The sequence below is a fragment of the Musca autumnalis genome, unplaced genomic scaffold (genome assembly GCF_047663935.1).
Source record: "Musca autumnalis isolate F117 unplaced genomic scaffold, ASM4766393v1 scaffold_5, whole genome shotgun sequence".
In the NCBI taxonomy this organism is placed as follows: domain Eukaryota; kingdom Metazoa; phylum Arthropoda; class Insecta; order Diptera; family Muscidae; genus Musca; species Musca autumnalis.
Window position 1 is genome coordinate 184,654,302 of NW_027412088.1, and position 25,404 is coordinate 184,679,705.

Sequence of the window (25,404 nt, forward strand, 5' to 3'; positions counted from 1 at the left end):
CATTAGAGCGTGGATTATTTAAAGAATATTTTATCCAGGGCCATTAGAGCGTGGATTATTTAAAGAATATTTTTTCCAGGGCCATTAGAGCGTGGATTATTTAAAGAATATTTTTTCCAGGGCCATTAGAGCGTGGATTATTTAAAGAATATTTTTTCCAGGGCCATTAGAGCGTGGATTATTTAAAGAATATTTTTTCCAGGGCCATTAGAGCGTGGATTATTTAAAGAATATTTTTTCCAGGGCCATTAGAGCGTGGATTATTTAAAGAATATTTTTTCCAGGGCCATTAGAGCGTGGATTATTTAAAGAATATTTTTTCCAGGGCCATTAGAGCGTGGATTATTTAAAGAATATTTTTTCCAGGGCCATTAGAGCGTGGATTATTTAAAGAATATTTTTTCCAGGGCCATTAGAGCGTGGATTATTTAAAGAATATTTTTTCCAGGGCCATTAGAGCGTGGATTATTTAAAGAATATTTTTTCCAGGGCCATTAGAGCGTGGATTATTTAAAGAATATTTTTTCCAGGGCCATTAGAGCGTGGATTATTTAAAGAATATTTTTTCCAGGGCCATTAGAGCGTGGATTATTTAAAGAATATTTTTTCCAGGGCCATTAGAGCGTGGATTATTTAAAGAATATTTTTTCCAGGGCCATTAGAGCGTGGATTATTTAAAGAATATTTTTTCCAGGGCCATTAGAGCGTGGATTATTTAAAGAATATTTTTTCCAGGGCCATTAGAGCGTGGATTATTTAAAGAATATTTTTTCCAGGGCCATTAGAGCGTGGATTATTTAAAGAATATTTTTTCCAGGGCCATTAGAGCGTGGATTATTTAAAGAATATTTTTTCCAGGGCCATTAGAGCGTGGATTATTTAAAGAATATTTTTTCCAGGGCCATTAGAGCGTGGATTATTTAAAGAATATTTTTTCCAGGGCCATTAGAGCGTGGATTATTTAAAGAATATTTTTTCCAGGGCCATTAGAGCGTGGATTATTTAAAGAATATTTTTTCCAGGGCCATTAGAGCGTGGATTATTTAAAGAATATTTTTTCCAGGGCCATTAGAGCGTGGATTATTTAAAGAATATTTTTTCCAGGGCCATTAGAGCGTGGATTATTTAAAGAATATTTTTTCCAGGGCCATTAGAGCGTGGATTATTTAAAGAATATTTTTTCCAGGGCCATTAGAGCGTGGATTATTTAAAGAATATTTTTTCCAGGGCCATTAGAGCGTGGATTATTTAAAGAATATTTTTTCCAGGGCCATTAGAGCGTGGATTATTTAAAGAATATTTTTTCCAGGGCCATTAGAGCGTGGTTTATTTAAAGAATATTTTTTCCAGGGCCATTAGAGCGTGGATTATTTAAAGAATATTTTTTCCAGGGCCATTAGAGCGTGGATTATTTAAAGAATATTTTTTCCAGGGCCATTAGAGCGTGGATTATTTAAAGAATATTTTTTCCAGGGCCATTAGAGCGTGGATTATTTAAAGAATATTTTTTCCAGGGCCATTAGAGCGTGGATTATTTAAAGAATATTTTTTCCAGGGCCATTAGAGCGTGGATTATTTAAAGAATATTTTTTCCAGGGCCATTAGAGCGTGGATTATTTAAAGAATATTTTTTCCAGGGCCATTAGAGCGTGGATTATTTAAAGAATATTTTTTCCAGGGCCATTAGAGCGTGGATTATTTAAAGAATATTTTTTCCAGGGCCATTAGAGCGTGGATTATTTAAAGAATATTTTTTCCAGGGCCATTAGAGCGTGGATTATTTAAAGAATATTTTTTCCAGGGCCATTAGAGCGTGGATTATTTAAAGAATATTTTTTCCAGGGCCATTAGAGCGTGGATTATTTAAAGAATATTTTTTCCAGGGCCATTAGAGCGTGGATTATTTAAAGAATATTTTTTCCAGGGCCATTAGAGCGTGGATTATTTAAAGAATATTTTTTCCAGGGCCATTAGAGCGTGGATTATTTAAAGAATATTTTTTCCAGGGCCATTAGAGCGTGGATTATTTAAAGAATATTTTTTCCAGGGCCATTAGAGCGTGGATTATTTAAAGAATATTTTTTCCAGGGCCATTAGAGCGTGGATTATTTAAAGAATATTTTTTCCAGGGCCATTAGAGCGTGGATTATTTAAAGAATATTTTTTCCAGGGCCATTAGAGCGTGGATTATTTAAAGAATATTTTTTCCAGGGCCATTAGAGCGTGGATTATTTAAAGAATATTTTTTCCAGGGCCATTAGAGCGTGGATTATTTAAAGAATATTTTTTCCAGGGCCATTAGAGCGTGGATTATTTAAAGAATATTTTTTCCAGGGCCATTAGAGCGTGGATTATTTAAAGAATATTTTTTCCAGGGCCATTAGAGCGTGGATTATTTAAAGAATATTTTTTCCAGGGCCATTAGAGCGTGGATTATTTAAAGAATATTTTTTCCAGGGCCATTAGAGCGTGGATTATTTAAAAAATATTTTTTCCAGGGCCATTAGAGCGTGGATTATTTAAAGAATATTTTTTCCAGGGCCATTAGAGCGTGGATTATTTAAAGAATATTTTTTCCAGGGCCATTAGAGCGTGGATTATTTAAAGAATATTTTTTCCAGGGCCATTAGAGCGTGGATTATTTAAAGAATATTTTTTCCAGGGCCATTAGAGCGTGGATTATTTAAAGAATATTTTTTCCAGGGCCATTAGAGCGTGGATTATTTAAAGAATATTTTTTCCAGGGCCATTAGAGCGTGGATTATTTAAAGAATATTTTTTCCAGGGCCATTAGAGCGTGGATTATTTAAAGAATATTTTTTCCAGGGTCATTAGAGCGTGGATTATTTAAAGAATATTTTTTCCAGGGCCATTAGAGCGTGGATTATTTAAAGAATATTTTTTCCAGGGCCATTAGAGCGTGGATTTTTTAAAGAATATTTTTTCCAGGGCCATTAGAGCGTGGATTATTTAAAGAATATTTTTTTCAGGGCCATTAGAGCGTGGATTTTTTAAAGAATATTTTTTCCAGGGCCATTAGAGCGTGGATTATTAAAAGAATATTTTTTTCAGGGCCATTAGAGCGTGGATTATTTAAAGAATATTTTTTCCAGGGCCATTAGAGCATGGATTATTAAAAGAATATTTTTTCCAGGGCCATTAGAGCGTGGATTATTTAAAGAATATTTTTCAAAGGCCATTAGAAGCGTGGATTATTTAAAGAATATTTTTCAAAGGCCATTAGAGCGTGAATTATTTAAAAAATATTTTTCAAAGGCCATTAGAGCGTGGATTATTTAAAGATTATTTAAAAAATATTTTTCAAATGCCATTAGCAGCGTGGATAATTAAAAAATATTTTTCAAAGGCCATTAGAGCGTGGATTATTTAAAAAAATATTTTTCAAAGGTCATTAGAGCGTGGATTATTTAAAGCATATTTATGTTTTTTATTTATTACTTTTATTTTATATTATATATTAATTAAAAAAAAAATATATGTTATTTCTTTAATAAAGTTAAATATGTCCCAGGCTCTTAAAGGGTTAATATATAAAAAAAGCTTTTATTCGCGGTAAGCTTTGACATTGTAATTGATCGGCATACTTTGTTGACTACCGTAACAGTAAAAGTGAAATTTAATACGTTTACTTTGTGGCTACATTTTAAAGCATACTTTTAGGCGCTTGTAATAAAAAGAGTCGTCGTGAAGTAGAGTTGAAATTATTAAAAAAAATACAAAAGAAATAAATGAAAAATACTTCAATAATGGAAAAAATATGAGAATAAACACTTAAAAGAAAAACAAGAAGATGTTCATGGGAAAAAAGTTTTTTTTTCAGAGTATTCCATCACACACAGCAACATATGCTTATGCTACGTTTACATATAACTGGATTTACTAAGACCAGTGGATTTTAGTTGTCAAACTCATTTCAACTGTATCAAAGAAATCCCCATAAAGTAAGTTCTACTGCTCTAATGTAAATATTGTGTTAGTTACATCCACTACTCAGAAGTTGCCATGGAGAACATTATGGGGGTTATTCTGAACAAAAATTTCCCATGAGTTTGGTTTTTTCACAGTTTCAACTTAAAGGAGAGCGTGAGAAAACTAACAGGGAATTTGCGTTCAAAATAACCCACAATTAATTTCTACAAAAAGAAGGTGTGTTGCTCTCCACATGTTATTTTTTATCATTGTTGAAGTGTATATAAAAAATAGATCGCACTTGATCTAAAATATCTTTTTAAAAGCCTGTTTATTATAGCTTTTTGCAGGGTTAACATTCTTTGTGGGGATTTATTTGACGTGTACGCAATGGCATTAACATTTGTTTAATCAGCTTAGGCCGCCATCAGACCATCTGCTTTTTCACATGTATGTTGTCACTTTGGGTATACTAATATACAGAACAGCTGATTCATACATGTGAAAAAGCAGATGGTCTGATGGCGACCTTATATGTAAACCTACTATTACATAGCATTTTCTACCATCTTTTTTAAACTACAAGCCAGAACCTACAAGAACCAAAAATTTTTTACTACGATAACATTTTTTCCTTCATGTTATCGAAGAAATTAGTAAAAATTAGTAGATTCTTGCAGTACTGGAACAGACCATACATTCATTTTTTCTACACACAGACATATGGTCTGTTCCAGTACCTGCGAGAATCTATTATTTTCTAAATTTTTTCCTAAATAAATTTGAAAAGTTTTACACACATTGTTTCCCAAGTATCATTATCTATTTTTAAAAATCAATTTTGATTTAAAAATAAATGTAATAATAGAATAATATTTCATTATTATTTTTTTCTGCTGTTGACATTGATTTGGATCTTTTGGCGTGTGCAAATCCCCATAAAACCAAATAAAATTACATAAAATATTTTTTTTTTGCAATGTGTAATTTTGTTAACATTGAAACGACGAATGGATTTAATAAAAGTGCAGTGTCAGTGCCTGTCATTGGGATTGTCTTTTTTGCAACAAGATTTGTACTTGTCTTGTTAAAAACGGTATAACAAAAAACGAAATTACATGAAATTTATTTATAGCAGGTTTATTGTTTATAAATTATATGTGTCAACAAAGCGGGGGAGCAAATTTGTTGCGGAAGTTATAAATAAAACAAATATGTAGGTATATATTTCGAATTTACAATAATGATTACAATCTTTAGTAAACAAAGTGAGTTGATATAAGCAACGTTCCGTTACTTTTTTAATGATAAAAGTTACTAAAGACTGAACTGTCAAAAATTGCTAGCAAATAAAAATTTTTGCAAAGAGCAAGGGAACGAAAATGGCAGAAACGTTAAAAACATGAAGAAACGTCAAAATCGGCGTGCTAACTAGTTAGAAGCCAGGGGCTCAATTCTGTTTGTATGAAAATGTGAAATGACAAACTTTGTAAAGGAAATAAATGTAAAATGAAAAAAAAATGTAAAGAAAATATTTTTCATTTCAAATCTTCATAGAACAAGAATCCAGTCCCAGCTTCAGGAAACAGGTTACAACTTTTGCTCGCTCTCATATTTGTTGTGTAAAAGTTTCTAAAGTGAAAGCTAAGCTATTCCCTGTCTGGGATCTTACTTCTTTCACAGCTGGATAGCGTGGATTAAAATTCATTACCAACCTAATATATTCAACTTGGCGGTATTTTTTGTAACGCCACTTTATGATGTGTAGTTTTCTCTTAAAATAAACTGTCTTGTTGATCACACAATTTTCATAAGAAATTACACACATACACAATACTGTCAAAATGTTACATTTTGCACAATCGATGACATATTTTACTTTCAGTAGTCCCATAGAACCAACCCCCTGGCTGACTCTTCTCTTTCTCTTGCAAAAAATAATAAAAACAAATAATTATTTTTAATCAATTAGATCTGTGTGAAAATGAGAAATTATGTGAAAGAAAAACGAAAGGAGAGAGGGAGAGGCGGGAATTTTAAATTGTTGAAAAATAAACAAACTACAGTTAACTATGTGTAAACCGACAAAAGCTCTAATGTAAACATGGCGCGAGATAAAGTTGCTAAACTTTCTGTTGTAATTCACGAAAAGAAAATTCTTAAGTCCCGGTTCACACTACAGTGACATCAAATAAAATAATTTCATGAAATTAGGCGTTCTTAGATCGTGTTCCCCACTACAACAATTTCATAAAATTACTTTAGTATGGAAGGGAGGGAGTGCAGTTGAAGTCCACTTGGAAATCTGAACAGGAAGACAATTTAAAAATACTTTAACTTTGCTATGATAATCTTAAAATATTTTCTAATATTTTTTTTTAAATATTTTCTAATATATTTTTTTCTTCTGGGTGACGTAGGGGATGAGAGATACCAAGGAACGGTCCTGACCGGCTTTAACATGGCAAAGTCCGGGATTTATCTTGGTCCCTCTCTCATCTCAAGTGGACACTGACCTCCCCGTGGTGTCATCTGGGGAGCTGCCTTTAATACCCGTTAAAGGCAGTGAGCTAACATGTGCCGCGCGTTCACCCATAAAAACGTTAAAAACTTGGGTTTGGGCGCCGGGTTAGTAACCCTCCCCAAGAAAAAGCAGCCTACTATGAAAAAACAAAAGAAAAGAAAAACAAATCCCTCTAAAGTTGACGACCCCCGCAAACGTTTTAAGGACCATGATCTGCGAATCTGCACCTGGAATGTTCGCACACTTTATAGAGAAGGTGCAGTTTACGCATTGGCAGATGTACTTGAAAAGTACAAGGCCGACATTAGTGCCATACAGGAAAAACGATGGAAAGGGAAAGGCGTCACAACAACACCTAAAGGTGACGCGCACTGTATTATAGCTGCCATGACATAAAGCATGAGTTTGGTTGCGGATTTGTAGTTGGTCGGAGGTTAAAACACCTGGTCTCGAGCTTCACAGCCGCGAATGAAAGACTTGCTACAATTCGAATAAAAGAAAATTCTTCAACATCAGCTTTATTTGGGCTCATGCTCCCACTGAAGACAAAGACGAACAGACCAAAGATATATTTTGCGAGCGCTTAGAAGAAACTTATGACCGTTGCCCTGCCCATGACATTAAAATTATACTAGGCGATTTTAATGCCTAAATTGGAAAGGAGAATATTTTTGGCCCAACAGTCGGGATATTCAGTCTCCACAGTGAAACATCTGACAATGGTATGAGGCTGATAGACTTTGCAGCTGCAAAAAACATGGTAGTTAGCAGTATCAGATTTAAGCATCTAGATATTCATAGGGGCACCTGGCTGTCGCCAGATCAAAGAACAAGTAATCAAATTGCTCATGTTGTGATACATGGAAGACATTCATCGAGCGTGTTGGATGTGCGCTCGTTTCGAGGTGCAAACATAGACTCGGACCACTACCTTGTTGCAGCAAAGGTACGTACCCGATTAAACGTAGCAAACAAAGTGCGAACAGACACAACACGGAAGTTGGACATCGGTAAGCTGAAATCACAACAGATAGCCACAGCATATTCCACTCAACTGGCCCAACTGCTTAATCAAAGCACTCTTTGTCCCGATAACATATCAGGACAATGGCAAAACATTGCCCACTCAATGCAAACAGCCGCAAAATCAGTACTTGAATACCAGAGACCTCCACCAAGGAGTCCATGGTATGACCAGGAGTGCCGTGTTGCTACCGAAAAGAAAAATGCGGCATATAGGGCTACTTTACAATCAGTAGCTACGCGTAGCGCACGAGTGAGCAATCACAACATATAGCCACAGCATATTCAACTCAACTGGCCCAACTGCTTAATTAAAGCACTCCTCGTCCCGATAACACTCCATGCAAACAGCCGCAATATCAGTATGACCGTGGTATGACCAGGAGTGCCGTGCTGCTACCGAAGAGAAAAATGAGGCATATAGGGCTACTTTACAATCAGTAGCTACGCGTAGCGCACAAGAGAAAAGGAGAGAGGAGAAACATCTTTTTCGCAGGAAAAAGAGAGAGATGGAAAAGCAAGAGTGTGAACAAATCGAGATGTACAGGAGACAGAATGAAGTCCGAAAATTCTACCAAAGAGTGAAACATCGAACTGATGGCTTTGGTACGGGCACCTCCTCCTGTAGAGACCAGCAATGTAATTTGGTAACTGATACATATAATGTGCTCAGGATATGGAAAGAGCATTTTTCAAACCTGTTGGTATCCAGCGAAGACGACGAAGATACCACAGATCAAATCCCCAGAAGATGGTATTGAATGTATACCGCCCAGGCAAGATGAGGTAAAGACATCAATAAACCGGCTGAAGAATTATAAGGCAGCAGGAGCCGATGGATTACCAGCCGAGCTGTTTAAAACCGGAGGCGACACGCTGATAAGGTGTATGCATCAGCTAGTTAGCTCCATCTGGCAGGAAGAACGAGTACCCGACGATTGGAACCTAATCATCTTGTGTCCCGTCCATAACAAAGGAGATAAGACTTTATGCTCCAACTATAGGGGCATAAGTCTTCTTCCTATCGCTTACAAGATAGTGTCAGGGATATTGTGAGAACGACTAAAGCCCATGGTCAACGAAATAATTGGGCCATACCAATGCGGCTTTAGACTAGGGATAGGTATTGGAAAGCAATAATCGATTTTTCAACTTTTCGATTTTGGCCTAAAACTAAAAATGCGATTTTTCAGTCTAGCGATTATTTCACTTGTCATAAAACTCGACTTTCGACTTTTTTATAACCGCAGAGTTTTCTTTCGAGTTTTCTTTTGAAAATGTAAAACCGCCAAAACTGTAAAACCGCCAAGTCAGCAATCAATGGGCAAACTCGAAAATCGATCACAAGATAATCGATTATGCGATGTTCCCAGCAGCCAAAAGTCGACCACGATTTTTAGACTTTTAACTGCAAAAAGTCGACTAATCGATAAATCGAGAAGACCCAAGAAATTCAGATCGACACCTACCACCTCTTTGTCGATTATAAAGCAGCCTTCGAAAGCCCACTACGTTCAAAGGTATTCCAGGCCATGTCTGAATTTGGTATCCCCGCAAAGCTTATTCGGCTTTGCAAAATGACTTTGACACAAGATCCTCAGTTAAAATAGGAAAGAACCTCTCCGAAGAATTTTGTACCAAAAGAGGTTTCAGGCAAGGAGACAGCCTCTCGTGTGATCTCTTCAACATCCTGCTGGTAAAAGGTTATTCGAGAGGCAAACGTCAAAAGAAGTGGCACAATCTACACCAATAGCCTCGTGTTACTTGCTTATGCTGATGATATAGACATCATGGGACAATCAGTAAAAGAAGTAACAGATACCTTTATGAAGGTCGAAGGAGAATCTGCTAAAGTGGGTCTGGCGGTAAACGGCGGGAAGACTAAGTTGATGGTGTCGACGCGCAATGCGTCCATAGAGATCGGGCCAACTGTTGACGTTGGTTCCTATAATTTTGAGGTAGTAAAAGACTTCGTCTACCTCAGCAACGCCGTAAACACAACTAACGACATCAGTTGTGAAATAAAAAGAATTGTATTGACTAACATATGCTACTTTGGCTTAAGTAAGCACTTCAAAAACAAAGCCACAACTCGTCAAACAAAAATAACGCTTTACAAAACACTGATACTAGCCGTGCTGATGTATGGTTCCGAAGCCTGGGTACTTGCTCAAGCAGATAAGGCAGTGCTTGGTGTGTTTGAGAGAAAAATTCTTCGAAGGATCTACGGACCAATCTGCGTTGACGGTGAATATCGACGTCGTATGAACCTCGAGCTGTATCTGCTATACAACGACATCAATATAGTTAAACGTATTGAGATGCAACGATTGCCTTGGCTAGGCCATATCATAAGAATTAGCGATGATGAACCCGCTAAAAAGGCGTATAAATATGAGCCGCTTGGCGGTGTACGCAGAATTGGCTGGCCAAAGAATAAATGGCGCAAACAAGTGGATGAAGAGATGACAAGGCGCTGTATTCCAGAAAGAGAAGCAAGAGACAGAGAGAAATGGAGATCTTTTCTTAGTTCGGGCTATAGAACAAATGTTCTGTAATGGGCCAGCTAAGTAAGTAAGTAATATTTTTTTCTAATAACGGGTGATCCTGCAAGAGGTACTTTTTTCAACAGCCTTTTGTGACAGATCACGCGAGAGTCGTGTCACGTGTTCATGTTATTTTTGTTTAGTACTGTTTGACATTTTATCATGGAAAAGCTTACGCCTCTACAACGTTTACAAATCGTTCAACTTTATTACGAAAATTCGCGTTATGTGGGGAGTGTGTTTCGCGACTGATTTTGTTCAGTGATGAGGCACATTTCTGGCTTTTTTAGGTATGTAAGGAAGCAAAATTGCCAGAGAGATTCAAGAGATGCCACTTCATGCAGAAAAAATAATGGTTTGTGGGTTGGTGGAATCGTCGGACTCTATTTCTTTAAAATTATGCCGGTTAGGACTTCACCGTCAATGGCGACGGTTATGCACCGTGACAAGCGACTATTTGATGTTCGAAATTGAAGCTCGTAATTTGGCGAAATTTTGGTTTCAACAAAACCGCACCACTTCCCAGATATCGCATCAATCAATGGAAAGAAAGACTTGAAAGAACACTTTGGTGAGCCTGTTTTGGACAAGTCAATTGGCCACCAAGATCGTCTTTATACCACTCCGATAGACTTTTTCATGTGAGAATATGTAAAGTCAAACTTGTATGCGGATAAAGCTGCTTCGATTCCGGTCTTGGGGGAAAACATCAGACGTGCCCTTCGCCAGTTACTAATCGAAAAGCTTGAACGAGTCATTGAAACTTGGACTCAACGGATGGACCGTCTGAGACGTAGCATCGGCCAATATTTGTTAGACATAACCTGCAAAAAAAATGTCATCGAATGTTCTTTCAAATGCTAATAAACATTCCCCATTCAATTTGATTTTTCTGTGTTTTTTTTCTTTAAAGAAAGTAGGAACCTCTAAATGGATCACCCTTTTGTTTTCTAAGTTGATGGGAACTGTTTTGTTTTAGAATCTAATACTACGTTTACATTTACGAATTCCACTCGATTTCAACTGTTAGATAAAATCCAATGGATTTGAGATGAGTTTTCATTTGACTTATACGCAAAGGAATTGACAGATGAAATTCCCACGATTTCGTAAATGTAAACGTACTATAATACCACTTGCAACTAAATTTTTCTCTAAAACTTGTACAAATTTATTTGTACATCATCTCTGTATTACAATTACTATTATTATCTTAACAAACTTCTTAGGATTATATTAATTTTGACATTATTTCACTAAACCTTCTTATGAGAATGGTCCTTCGATGACCTCTCATTCTAAATTCAAAAAATTAAAAAAAAAAATCGATAGTCGTGAATTAGAGGAGTGAGCTGTATTAGGGATAGGTAATGGAAAGCAATAATTGATTTTTCGACTTTTCGATTTTGGTCTAAAACTAAAAATGCGATTTTTCGGTCTTGCGATTATTTCCTTTGTCTTGTAACTCGACTTTCGACTTTTTCATAACCGCAAAAAATCGATTATAATCGACTATTCGTCGATTTTCGAGTTTTCTTTTGAAACTGTAAAACCGCCAAAAGTGTAAAACCGCCAAGTGAACAATCTATGGGCAAACTCCAAAATCGATCGCAAGATAATCGATTATGCGATTTTCCCTCCAGACAAAATTCGAATACGAGTTTTATATTTTTGACTGCAAAAAGTCGATTAATCGATTAACCGAAAGTTGACTTAACTATCCCTAAGCTGTATTCACTTTGTTGCACGCCTGAATTGACAATTATATGGCCTGTTCCCGTACTTTATAAAGTGGTAAAAGTCGTAAAAGTTGTAAAAGTCGTAAAAAATGTTCATATAAATTTTGTGTACGGGAACGCAAAGTGTGTAAAAGTGGTAAAAATTGTAAAAACTTTTTAGTTCTGGAACAGAGCTATAGAAAATACATACATACATGTAGTATATATATGTTTAAAATAACACAGTTGAATGGAATTGATGATGATTTCCGTTTAATTAAATTTATTTCTATTGAATGTCTGTCTCCCGTGAAAAAAATAATGCGAAAAAAGTTTGCAATTAATTGGTTCACAAGTGAATGTAAACGTGATGTGATTATTTCGTGTGAGTGTGTACTAATAGAAGTGTCGTAGAACAAAATTCACTAATGAACAAGATGATTCAGTTTTGATTCCCTTTGTCAGATTGGAGTATATTTTGCGATTAAAACAAACCTTCAAAACTGACCTAATTATTTACACAATATGTGGTAATTTGGTACACGTTTTTGGCGGCAATTGCAGCGACAAATGTTATGGAGCGAAAAAAGTGTTATTAAACTTTTGTTTTTAATATGGAATTCCTAAAATACCACTCGAAATTACGTTTGAGGTAAGTTAACCGGTTCCACATAACTTGAATGAAATTATACTTACTCCGCTCAATCGTGATACAATTTCGAATTTGATGACATTGATTTACACTTACCTGTAAATAAAAGAAAAAATTTTTGAATTAATAAAAATGGAATAAAAAACAATTTACAGAAAAAATAATTAAGAATGAATATTTTTTTATAGAATAAAGCCACAAAAGGTGCAATGTAAACATGCTATAAATAAATCAATTTGCTGCTTTATATGGATGGATTATATTGGGGTAATAATGGGCATAGTTTTCCCAACAACCCAGTCTACACAAAAAAAAGAATATAATCCTTCTTATGTTGCGAGAAATATGTAGAATAAAACAATGACTATAAAAATATTTAGGGCAGGGACCCATAAATCAGGAAGTGAAGATTTGAAGATTTTATTGGTGTTTCAGCACAACCAGATGTTGTCCATGAAGTTGCACGGGCCGGAGACCACTCATACTTCATTCAGCACAACAGAAGAACGCCATGTGTCAAGGCAAACGCGAGAGGTTTTGGTCCAATTAAGGTCTGGAACCATTTATCCCCGGATTCGTTATGAACACAGTAGAGTTGTGTAGTTCCGGAACGAACTAGTTCCAAGGAACTATTCCGGACAAGGGACTATTGGAACTATATCCAGCTCTTGCGTTAGGTTAGGTTAAAGGACGCGTAGCTGTCATATTGGACAGCCACTTCACTCGGAGACCTTATGGTCCATTGTGTTCATCCTGTAGGTGGTTTGAAAGAGATGTAATGTATATTACATGGAAAAGAAGAATAGATATCAAAGAAAGAGTTAAACAAGGTAATGGAGTAAAAGAGTATTAATGGTAGAGAAGTCATTGAAAAGGATGTTTTAGATATAAGAGCGAGAGAGGAGAGTTTGCCACGCTAAGGCGCATGGGTTGGTTCTCGTTGAAGCCATTTTAAACCTTTGGCCAAAAGAAGCAGTTTCGTCGGCTCGACTTGGTAGAACGTTGCCAGAGATGTTGTGGTGTGTTCACCCACCTTTCGAAGTCTCCTGACAACGACAAAATAAGTGCTCAATCGTCTCCGTCTCTTCTTCATCTTCGCATAATCTGCAGTAGTCGGTAGTGTCGTCTCTATCCCATCTGCAGGTCAGAGATCTTATCCTGCAGTGTCCTGTGGTTGTTCCAACCATTAATTTCAGATCGGATTTCTTCATGGAGAGAAGGGATATAGTTCTTCGCTGAGATAGGTTGGGCCAGATTGCCTTTGATACCTTGCAACCGGGTTCATTGTTCCAAATCTGACCAGCCTTGTCCCGGTAAACTTGTTCTAGCTGCCGCATGAAATGACACAAGGGTGGCTTGATAGAGTTGTCGATTTCAATTTCGGTTGACTCCGATCCGCTACGTGCCAGCTCATCCGCTATCTCATTGCCTTCGATATTGCAGTGACCCGGGACCCAGCATAAGGTAACGATTGATTTTAGGTCTGCCAGAGCTTTCCTGCAGTCCAAGACCGCAGCAGACTTGATTGAGTGGGATTTAAGTGATTTAAGGGCCGCCAGTTATGTCCCCTTTCTTATTGCTTATCAACTCTGCTGCTTTCTTAACTGCAAAGATTTCAGCCTGGAAGACACTAGAATGCTCGTTCAATCTGTATGAGAGCCGTAAATTGTGGGTATCGCTGTAGACGCCTTTTTCCTGTTCCCGTTTCCATCTTGGAACCGTCGGTATAAACCTCTATACCGAGTAGAGGTGGGGAATTGTGGGTCCAGGCCTCCCTGTGGTGTGTTCGTACATCAATCTCGTCGAAGTGTAACTGTGGTGATATGTAATCACTGATTACCTCCGATCCCAGTTGAAATCCGCATCGTCGTAGGATATAGGCATAACCATAATCAGTGTTGCGCCATGAGTTTGTCTCTTTGAGACGAAGAGCACTCTTGGCTGCCAACTCTTGTACTACAAGATTCAACGGGTGAAGATCTGACTGTGGAGTGCTTTTCATAGCACCGGTAATTAACAGTGATGCCGCTCTTTGAACAGTGTTTAACTTATGAAGAAGCGTCGTCAAAGCATTCCACCATACCAGCCCCCCTATTCTGTAATTTTTTAACAACTTTACTCATTGTTTATTTTACAACAATTTCATTTGTTTGTTTTGTAGTTGTTACAAAAACAAAAGAAATTTTAACAACTTTTCAATCGATAAAAGTTACAGAATTCCTATACAGAGAACCATAGGTAAGGATTGGGCGTACTATGGTCGTAAAAATTCAATAGATGACCTGTGGTTTCAGTCCCCAGCTCTTACCTATGGAGTTCTTACAAGAATATAGTGCTATTAGACCTCTCTTGGCACGTTCTTCGACATTCCTTTTCCATGTTAATTGATGGTCCAGGATGATGCTCTTGCGTTTATATAGTTCCTTTAGTTCATATAGTTCCTTGCGTTTTTCTGGTTCCTTCAATTTAACGCCTACGTCGATCTTACGTTGTTGCTGTTTGTTCGCTGGAATTTATTTATTTTCATGTCAATTCATCCACCAAACCACCAACATTTCGGTCTCGAAACTATTTGGAACGAAGGAAACAAAAAGAGCGTCGAAGGAGAAAGATTCGTTAAACTATTTCAATCTCGGAACTATTCGTTCAAAAAGAACGAAGAAAGAAAAAAATTCGTTGAACCATTTCGGTCTCGGAACTATTTGGAATGAAAGGAACGATAAAAGAGAAAGATTCGTTGAACTATATCGGTCTCGGAACTATTTGGAACTATGGAACTATATTAGGGAACTAGTTCCTTTTGGGAAAAGGAACTAGAAAGATCGATCCGCTCCGGGAACTAGATTGCCCAACTCTAGAACACAGCCAGTCAGCCAGAGGAACCAGAACCAGGTAATCGAAGAAGGTACACGAACCAACATATTTATGTTGCTATAATAACAATAACAACAGACGGACAGAGCCCATAGAGTGCTCAGAAAATTTCTAGAGAAATCTTTAGAGCGCACAGAGGGCTGAAAAAATGTCTGTAGAAATCTTTAGAGCCCATAGAGGTCTTAAAATATTTCTATAAAAAGCTTCAGAGCCCATACAGCACTCAAAAATGTTCTTTACCGTCCAAAGACGGCTCAAGAAATGTCTATCAAATTCTTTAGGGCTCAACAACTTTCTACATAAATCTTTAGAGCCCATAGCGGGCTCAAAAACTTTATAAAGAAAACATTTAGAGGCCATAGAGGGCTCAAAAAATTTATAAAGAAATCTTTAGAGCGCAAAGAGGCTTTAAAAAAAATTCTGCAAAAATCTTTAGAGCCCATAGAGGACTCAAAAAATTTCTTCAGAAGTCTTCAGTTCCCATGTAGGGCTCAAACAATTTCCACAGGAATCATTAGAGCCCATAGAGGCCTAAAGTTTTTCTATAGTAATCTTTAGAGCCCATAGAAGACTCAAAAAATTCGATAGAAATCTTTAGAGCCCATAGAGGGCTCAACAAATTTCTATAGAAATCTCTAGAGCCCATATAAGGCTCAAAAAATTTCTATTGAAATCTTTAGGGCCCATAGAGGGCTCAAAAATGTCAATGGAAATCTTTAAAGCCCATTATGTGCTCGAAAAATTTCTATAGAAATCTTTGGAGACCATAGAGGGCTCAAAAAATCTTTGGAGCCCATTGTGGGCCTCAAAAAAGTCTATGGGCTCCAAAGGTTTCTATATACATACATACTAAAGAAGGACAAAACAACGAAATTAATTTAAAATGGTACTTGACTCTCCATTTAGCTATTATTTCCAGCAAAAACATCTGAGTCCATCAATTTGGGCAAGCGTGGTATTGATGTTAAGCCTTCAACTCTACCTACAGAATGAGAGCGATTTTATTGAAATTTTGATTTACTTAAGTACTTAGGATGAGACGCGAATAGTATTAGTTGTACAAGAAGGTAGTATGATCAAAGATGTAAATTAATAGTACTATTTACAAAATATGTACATGGTTGCACTTTTAACCGTTGAATTCAAATATTAACAGAAACAATGAGTTCTTTAATCTGCTGCGGTAAACGGCATTATTATTATGGGTTGTTAAATCGGGTATGTCCTCAATAACACTGCAATAATGGTGTGTAGATGGAGTAAAGCTGCGCAAGTCTTGTTGGATGTCCAAACAAGCTGGTAAAACTTCTCATAATCTCCTTCTGGAGTTATTTTTCGTCACGAATTGTTGGTTCTCCAAACAACCTGGTAAAACTCGTTGGAAAAAGCTATGATAGGTTAAGGTCTTCAGTTGGCAGTCAACAGAATCTTGAATAACAACTGCGAATCTTCTGGCTGCTAAGGTTGTCCAAATCAGCGATAATCTCTTCAACAGTAAGTACACAGTTACAATTGTCAGAAATTGCCTAGATAAACATCTTTCTGTGATGTTGATGTTCTGCTTGTAAACAATATGCGCGACAAACACAGCAAGCGTTGATTTTCTCGGCTGAACGTTACGCACCTCATTCCTCCCTCATTTCCATACAGATGAATGTGTCTGCGTCTTCTTTTCTTAGCTGCCTTTGCTCGTACATGTGTGCAAATAAACACCATATTGGTACGGAATGGGAAAATGTTGTTTTGATCAATGTCGTTGCTTGATCGAAGGAGTTGACGTTCTTGTTTACGCCAATCCATAAATTTGCTGCGTAATCTGGATGATTGTCGATGGATGTTGTTCAAAACTGATACACAACAGAGACATCTCTATGTTTCTGGGATCGCCTAGTACAAAACGCATGGGATTGCCATCATAACGCATTGCCTGGATAAGTTTTGTAAACTATGCCAACTGGTCTTCACCAGATACGTACGCTTCGCATTCAATGTTGTTGTTGTCCTCGGCTGTTAATGATAGAATGGTCGTGTTACATGGCCATGAGTTGGGCGTCAATAAAGAAGAACAAAACAACGAAATTAATTTAAAATGGTACTTGACTCTCCATTCAGCTATTATTTCCAGCAAAACATCTGAGTCCATAAACTTGGCAAGCGTGGTTAAGCCTTCAACTCTAGCTACAGAATGAGAGCGATTTTATTGATATTTTGATTTACTTACGTACTTAGGATGAAACGCGAATAGTATTAGTTGCACAAGAGGGGTAGTATGATCAAAGACGTAAATTAATAGTACTATTTACAAAATATGTACATGGTTGCACTTTTAACCGTTGAATTCAAATACTTAAACATATGTTGCGTAATACAAATTGAATTAGTGAAAACGTATACGCAAAGTATTAAAATAAAATATGTTCATAAGAGAAATTATAATAATAAAAGTTGATCCGCTTCAATACATTTTTTGAGTCCTCTAAAGGCTCTATGGGTTCGGGAGACGCTCTAATGTTTTCAATAGAAATTTTAAAGCCTTCTATGGACTCTTAAAATTTCTATAGCAATTTTTCGAGCCCTCTAGGGGCTATGAAGATTTCTATAGAACATTTTTGAGGCCTCTATGGGCTGTTAAGATTTCTAAAGAAATTTTTTGAGCCTCCCATAGCCCATACTAAAGAATCCGCTAAAAACAGGAAGTTCTAATTTTAGTGAGTGCTTGTAAGGCACTGATTTTTATTGTATAATATTTTACTTAAGAACTACTTATGATAATCTAACTTAACCTAATGCGGTCCAATAATAGTACAAGATCAGTGAATTGTTTGTTCAATACTTTGGTTGTTTGGAAAATTGATAATTGTACAAAATTTATAATTATTGGTATTGTTCGGCTATAGGGTTTTTGAAAATAAAAATTGGGTATTATTTTTTAAATAGTTGCTTTATTTTCCAATATTTCGATTGGAGTCTCCAATTATCTTCAGGGAATTGAAAGAGAGATTTGGTTTATCTGTTCCAAGAGATTTCTTCAACTCAAATACAATACCAATAATAACATTATTTTAAGTAAGGCAAACGATATTCACTTCAAAATTTATTTTTTTATAAATAAATTTTCCAGCGGCCAAATCTCACGCCACAGAAAATGTTTGTTTACACAAACTGTATGCCTCTAGAATTTCAATATGCCAATATGCAAACGAAGGTTTTATTTATGTCCTCTAATTCGAAACTCAATATTATCTGTTGTTTGACGAGGATCTAGTGTTGAGTTTTAATTTATTAAATTTAACATCTGACCGAACCAGCACGGCGAATTCACATTTAGACTAGAATTTCTGCTTCCTTTGGATTCTTCTTAAGATTATCCAAAAATATTGATTAATCCAATTAATTAATTAAAAAAATATTGATTTTCATCTCTTTTAAATAATTTTAAGATCCTCGAAAACTCTTTTTTTTTTGTTGAAGCACTCTAATATACCAGTAAATCATATATTTATTGTAGAAGTGGTGTATTACTCATTATTTCTAGTTTATTTTGCAAAATTGTTTAAAAACAATGATGTTTATCTTCAAAAAAGACAATTCTGATGTGGTTGTTGTTAATTGTACTTCAAGTACCATTTTCAACTTCTTATTTTTTTCGAATTTAATGCGGAAGAGCGTAAACAAGTTTATCTCGCATCAACATTTCAGAAACGTAAATCTTTTATCAGCAAAAGAGACAGTCGTCAGGTAGCCAAAAAAAAGCCAACTGAGTGAAAAAAAAATGATGCCACACGTTTCTCGATGACAATCAGTTTAAATGGTTTTTGTTTTAATTTTTGTCAAGTGTTATCGTAGATAATGAAATGAGTGTTCAGAGTCTTGTCCAGATAGAAATGAAAAAGCTGTGTCTACTCATACTCGTAATTACTTAAAATCGAAAAGTCGAATATTCACGTAATTAATTTTTATATATTCTACTTCTTTGTATCAACAAAACAAAGTGTAAACAGTTTTATTGTTATAAACGACTTTCAGAAGTTCAGAAATTGTTTTTATAAGTCACTCAAGTTTTCTTAACGAGAGATGTCAATAACAATAACAAAAGCAAGCTGACCAATAAATCAAGTTTAGAAAGTCAAACCACAACCTCATTTGATTTATAATTTTACTTTGGAAATTCTAAACTATTACTGTCTTGTTAAGAAATAGTTAGAAAATGACACATTTTGAAATTGAAAGAAATTGGAAAATTTATAAAATATCTCATAAATAATAGCTTATATTTATTGGCTCCGTTCTAGTACTATTTTTATAGTAAAACTAACAAAAAGTGTGATGAGAGGCGTTTAAATGTCTGTGGTATTCAAGGAAAATCCAAAAATTTACTGCAAAATCCTGCCAAAATAATATAGGGGCAATTATAAATGCCAAAGTGGGCTACCACTGATTGATTTTTTATTTATTATCTTTTTGGCAACACTGGTTTAAACAGCTGACGCACGTTTCGTGTTTTGTTTCACTGTCAAACATCTTCAGTTTGGTCTATAATTTAACAATGAATCGTCTTACAAACGAACAACGCTTGCAAGAATGCAAGAATTTAAGCCGAACGACCTACCGTAACGTAGAATTTTTGGTGAATGGGCTCTTGGAATGTTGGCCTAAGATCCACTTTTTATCGAAAAATTGTGTTCAGCCGCCTAGATCGTGCGATTGAACGCCTTTAGACAATTTTTTGTGGGGCTATGTTAAAGCTCATGTCTATACACACATGCCCGTTTCAATTGACGCATTGGAAGACAACATTGATGCATTTATTCACGAGATACCGGTCGAAATGTTGGAAAGTGTATGCCAAAATTGGACTAAGCGGATGGACCATTTGAGGCGCAGTCACGGTCAACATTTGCATGAAATAATCTTCAAACATTAAATTATATGGACTGTACTGTCGATTCAAATAATGATTTCATGAATTTTTCTGAATTTTATGTGTGTTTTTTTTAACTTTCCTATAGTTCTTAAAAAATCACCCGTTATTATATTGTCCGCTATCAAATATTTTCAATATTAAGTCTGTCTGGTTACTTTCCCAGCAAAAATTTTCCAGCAAGAACTTTCTCAGAGAGTAAGGGATTTTTGTTCTCTTTTGCTAGAAAATTGTAAAAAGTAAACAGACACCTTCCCAGCAAAAACCAGCAAGCAATCAGCTGGCTTGCCAAAACAGAACAATTTGTCCGCCAATAAAGGAAGCAAACACGTTGTATTTTATTAAAAATAAAAAAGAAAATTAAACAAAAAAGTATTTTTCCACTTTACAAATTTGTTCTCCATAAAACAATACAATTAGACTATGTTATTTCCACAATAAAATTTTCACAAACATAAATCAACAATAAATTAAAAACAGATGATTGATTGTTTTCAGGAAGAAGAAGAGCTTGCAAGTGCTTGCTAGAAGAAATTTGTCCAGCAAGAATTTGCAAGCTCTCCGTGAAAGAACTGTCAAAATGTCTCTCTCGAATCGCTCTCTTTTGTTGGTTTTTTGTGTTAACAGACGACTTCCAGCAACAATTGGTACAAATTGTTACAAATTTTAGGGAAACCAGACACAGCTATTGTCTGCAAAATTTCATTTCCATTTGGCAACACCCTCAAAACAGCTGTCTTTGTCTAGTCAACATAGTTAACAAACGACACCAACAGCAGCCGTCGCAGAAGAGGGAGAGACGACGACACATAGTGAGAGTGAGAAAAATGCAAATTCAAAACGATGCCATGCATGCAGTAACAATTTTATTTAGAGATCGCTAAACATGTTAGCAAGCACGTGCCAAAAACCTGACTTGGCAGACAAATCGGGGTTTGTAAGCAATTATGTTGAACTTGTAACTGCATTTAACGGCGATGTGCAATGTGACAGACACAGTGACAGCGTGAATGGCAAGCAAAAGTGTGCGAGCATCAAGCAAACTAGTATTTGAAACATGTTTTTTTTTATTGGCGGCGCCACAAAACAAATTAGCTCAAAGACGTCAGGTAGTTTGACACAATATTCCATTTGTCATATGTTTCGATTAAACAGTAGTTTTTGTTTGCAAAAAAAAAAAAAAAATGCGAAAGAACGGAGAGCTAGAGAGATATCAGCAGAGAAACTAATGAACGCTTGGCTTGTGTGAAGGTAAATATGTAGTAGGTGCATATTTTGGAATGGATAAATAACGAATTAAATTAATACGGCCTGTAAATTAATTGGTTTGACACCAAAACTATGTGTGATAGTGGCATTGGATGAGGGTTGAGGGAAACATGTTTAATTTTCCTGTCAAATGGATTCTCAAATGATATGTATTTAAATATCAACTGAAGGGAGAAAGTGACAAAAAAAGCACGGGGAATTTATGTTCAGAATAACCCCAATTATTTCCTCAATGGTGACTCATCATCCCCCTAAATTCTATAGACAGGATAGAACTGGTGGAGGGACTGAAATACAATCACATCTGAAGCGGTTTCCGTCAATACAGGCCAAATAGAAACTTGCGGAGCCAGGATTTGGAGGAGGGAACGCTCTAATGGAAAGAATAAGAATATGGAAAAATCGCCGGGAATGAGGCCAATGATTGGAGCTTATGGAACTTCCTCTTCGGCAACACAATTGACAATTAAATTAATGGTCTGTTCCAGTACTGCAAGAATCTACTAATTTTTTCTATTTTTTTCCGATAACATAAAGGAAAAAATGTTATCGTAGTAAAAAATAGTAGCTTCTTGCAGGTTCTGGAACAGAGCATAAACAAAAATTAGATTATTTGAAAAGAAATTAATTTGATAACAAGCTGAGAAACCTGTTCTATCTAACGGGTGATTTTTTAAGAACTATAGGAAAGTTTTTCAAAAAAAAAAAAAAAAACGCCCAGAAATGTCAGAAGAATGCATGACATATTTATGTATTTGAATCGATAGCACGGTCCATATAATTTAATGTTTGAAGATTATTTCATGCAAATTTTGACCGTGACTGCGCCTCAAATGGTCCATCCGCTTAGTCCAATTTTGGCATACTCTTTCCAACATTTCGGCCGGTATCTCGTGAATAAAAATGTTGTCTTCCAATGCGTCAATTGAAGCGGGCATGTGTGTATAGACATAAGCTTTAACATAGCTCCAAAAAATAGTCTAAAGGCGTTAAATCGCACTATCTAGGCGGCCAATTGAAATTAAATGTTTACCGAACTCGCCTCTTAGTCTTGTGCCAGACAATGAAAATTTTCATGAAAATGTTTTGAGCTTATGGGTGAGAAGGGAAAAAGGGAGCACCTTCACATCCGCTCCCTCCTAAAAGCTAAAATATTTCCATGTGTTATTTTCAGTGTATGGCACAAGAGTCAATAAGTCCATTGTTACGCGTGCTGTGTGGCATGTGGCACCGCCTTGTTGAAACCACATGTCATGCAAGTCAAGCTCTTGCATTTTGGGCAAAAAAAGTTGGATATCATCTCACGGTAGCGCTCACCATTCACAGTTACATTACGATTCGCATCATCTTTGAAGGAGTACGGTCCAATGATGCCACCAGCCCATAAACCGCACCAAACTGTGAATTTTCTGGATGCATTGTTAGCTCTTGCAATGCTTCTGGCTGATCTTTACCCCAACATCGACAATTCAGCTTATTAACTGCCCATTGAGCCAAAAATGAGCTTCGTAGCTGAACACAATTTTTCGATAAAAAAGTAGATCTTCCGCCAACTTTCCAATTTCAATAATTTGCAAGCGTTGTTCGTTTATAAGACGATTCATTGTTAAATTATAGACCAAACTGAAGATGTTTGACAGTGAAACAAAACACGAAACGTGCGTCAGCTGTTTAAACCAGTGTTGCCAAAAAAGATAATAGATAAAAAATCACCCGTTATTTAGGAGCTAATGACCTGTAAATTTATTTCTAAAAGTATGACAAATGTCGCTATTTTTAATTTAAGACTTCCTTGTTTCTTCATCAGTTTCAACTACATACATACATACAAACACAAACATTTGTTTACAAAATTTCTGCATATTTAAAACGTCATTTGTTCTACGTTTTAAAATAATATGCCGGTAACTTTCCGTCGTCATCACATCCGATAGTTAATAACAAATATTCGCAAATACTAGGGATTTTGTTTTTGGCCATATTCAATTTTTTTTTTGTTTGGTGGTAACATGTTTTCGACAAAAAGGTAGTTATACAAATGCGTATTTATAAAATGAAATGCCAGTGAAATGTGAGACATATCTTCAAAAATGGCAACGTAAAATGTCAACAATGTTTTTTTGTAAATAAAATAACCAGCAAACAATATTAATGAATTTTTTTCAGAATTGCCGAAAGAATCACCAAAAGTAAATAAACAAAATATAAGCCAGCCATTACAATGCAATTTTTGGTCTTTAAAGGAATTATTGTTGAATGTGATTCATTAAATATATTTATTTAAATATTTAGCACAATTAGCAAACACTCCCCACTTAGTATTAGCCAAGCATGGCAGTTCTGCTAAAAAGAATAGATATTTTTATTTTATTTTTTATTTTCATTTAAAAGACATGATGCTTTTTACGTCAACCTAAAATGTGTTAACTATTTTTATTGTTTTCTTTTTTAAGGTTCTGACTCTTCGTGCTGAATAGAAATTGAAAAGGTTGTATGAGGTTTATGGTGTTCATGAAAACATGCAGTACAAGGCCACGGAAGTTAGAAGAACTTCGAAACGATCAGTGTTGTGTGAGATATCGAAATTGTTTGATGCTCTCCGATTCCTAAGCTCAATGATTTATCTTCAGAATCTAAGAAAGCAAAAGATAGACTGGGATGGCGAAGTTCCCAAGGAACTTCTAACTATAGAATCGCATCTAATATGTCATTCAGCATTTGTCTGCGAATCAAATATTACTGTAATGGAAATTGTGGAAGCAATAGGATGCCTGAAACCCGGCAACCAGGACCTAGGATTGGAGCATAGTTTTGCTGAAAACAAAAAGAATGCTAATCATTCAAGGAAATTTACAGCGAGTTCAAAGAAGGAACTATTGTTTGTTCCTCTCGAATCTAGGGGAAAAATTAGCCTGGGCGAAAGAGTTCGAAGAGCTAGATGAGTCCGAAAAAGTGAATCGTCACATGAGTTGCAGTGAGCTAGAAATAGTGGAACTGATAGGATTTTCTGATACTTCAATGAGAACATATGAGTCTAATTAAAACCCACATATATAAAACGAAAAATCTCATTACGGTTGGTATCTTCCAAATCAAGGATAGCCCCAATAAAAATTGGCACGCTTCCAAGATTGAATTTGTGTGCAGCCGTATAGGCAGCCGTATTGTTAGTCAACCTAAGACAAAAATTGGCTAGAATTTGTACCGAAAAACGAGGAAACGTGAAGGGGTCGAGTCTATAAAAGTGAATTGTCACATGAGTTGCAGTGAACCAAAAAGCAGTGAAACTTGATGCTTCAATGAGAACATATGGATCGATGTGGTCTATTCAAGATCTACAGATATGAAAGGATAAACCTCAGTACGGTTGGTTTTCACCAAATCAATAGCAGCACCAACAAAAAGAAATCACGATTCCAGGATTGGAGTTGTGTGCAGACGTATTGCTAGTCGAACTAAGACAAAAGCTGGCTAGAGTTTGTACAGAGTAACTCGAGTCTATAAAAGTGAATTCTCGCATTAGTTGCAGTGAACCAGAAAGAGCGAACGAACGAATCAACAATTTTTAGAGTGGGATAAAGATTGATTCAGCCAGGCTACAGGTGTGGTCTATCTACATATATAAAAGGTTGGTATGGTATGGTTGATATTTTCCAAATCAAGGATAGCCACAACAAAAATTGACACGCTTCCAAGATTGAATTTGTGTGCAGCCGTATTGTTATTTGATCTAATGATAAAAGTTAGGGAGAAATCAAAGATAGAAGTATTGTACTATAGGGATTTAGCAATTGTTTGGAATTGAACAAAGATTGATCCTGTGCTAGGCCTACCGGTGTTTGTCTATAATGTGATAAATGATATTTAAACCAGAAGCAGTGGTATATTTAATATCTACAGATATAAAAGGGAAAATGATTGGAGCCGTGTTTGTAGCCGTATCGCTG

General features: G+C 36.0%; 1 protein-coding gene and 1 pseudogene across 4 annotated transcripts in view; both read right to left on the reverse strand.

Moving 5' to 3' along the window:
• Picot (putative inorganic phosphate cotransporter protein picot) overlaps positions 1-25,404 on the reverse strand; it is a 149,823-nt gene that overhangs the window by 51,985 nt on the left and 72,434 nt on the right. The window lies entirely within an intron of this gene.
• LOC141406056 (uncharacterized) lies at positions 22,240-23,061 on the reverse strand (annotated as a pseudogene).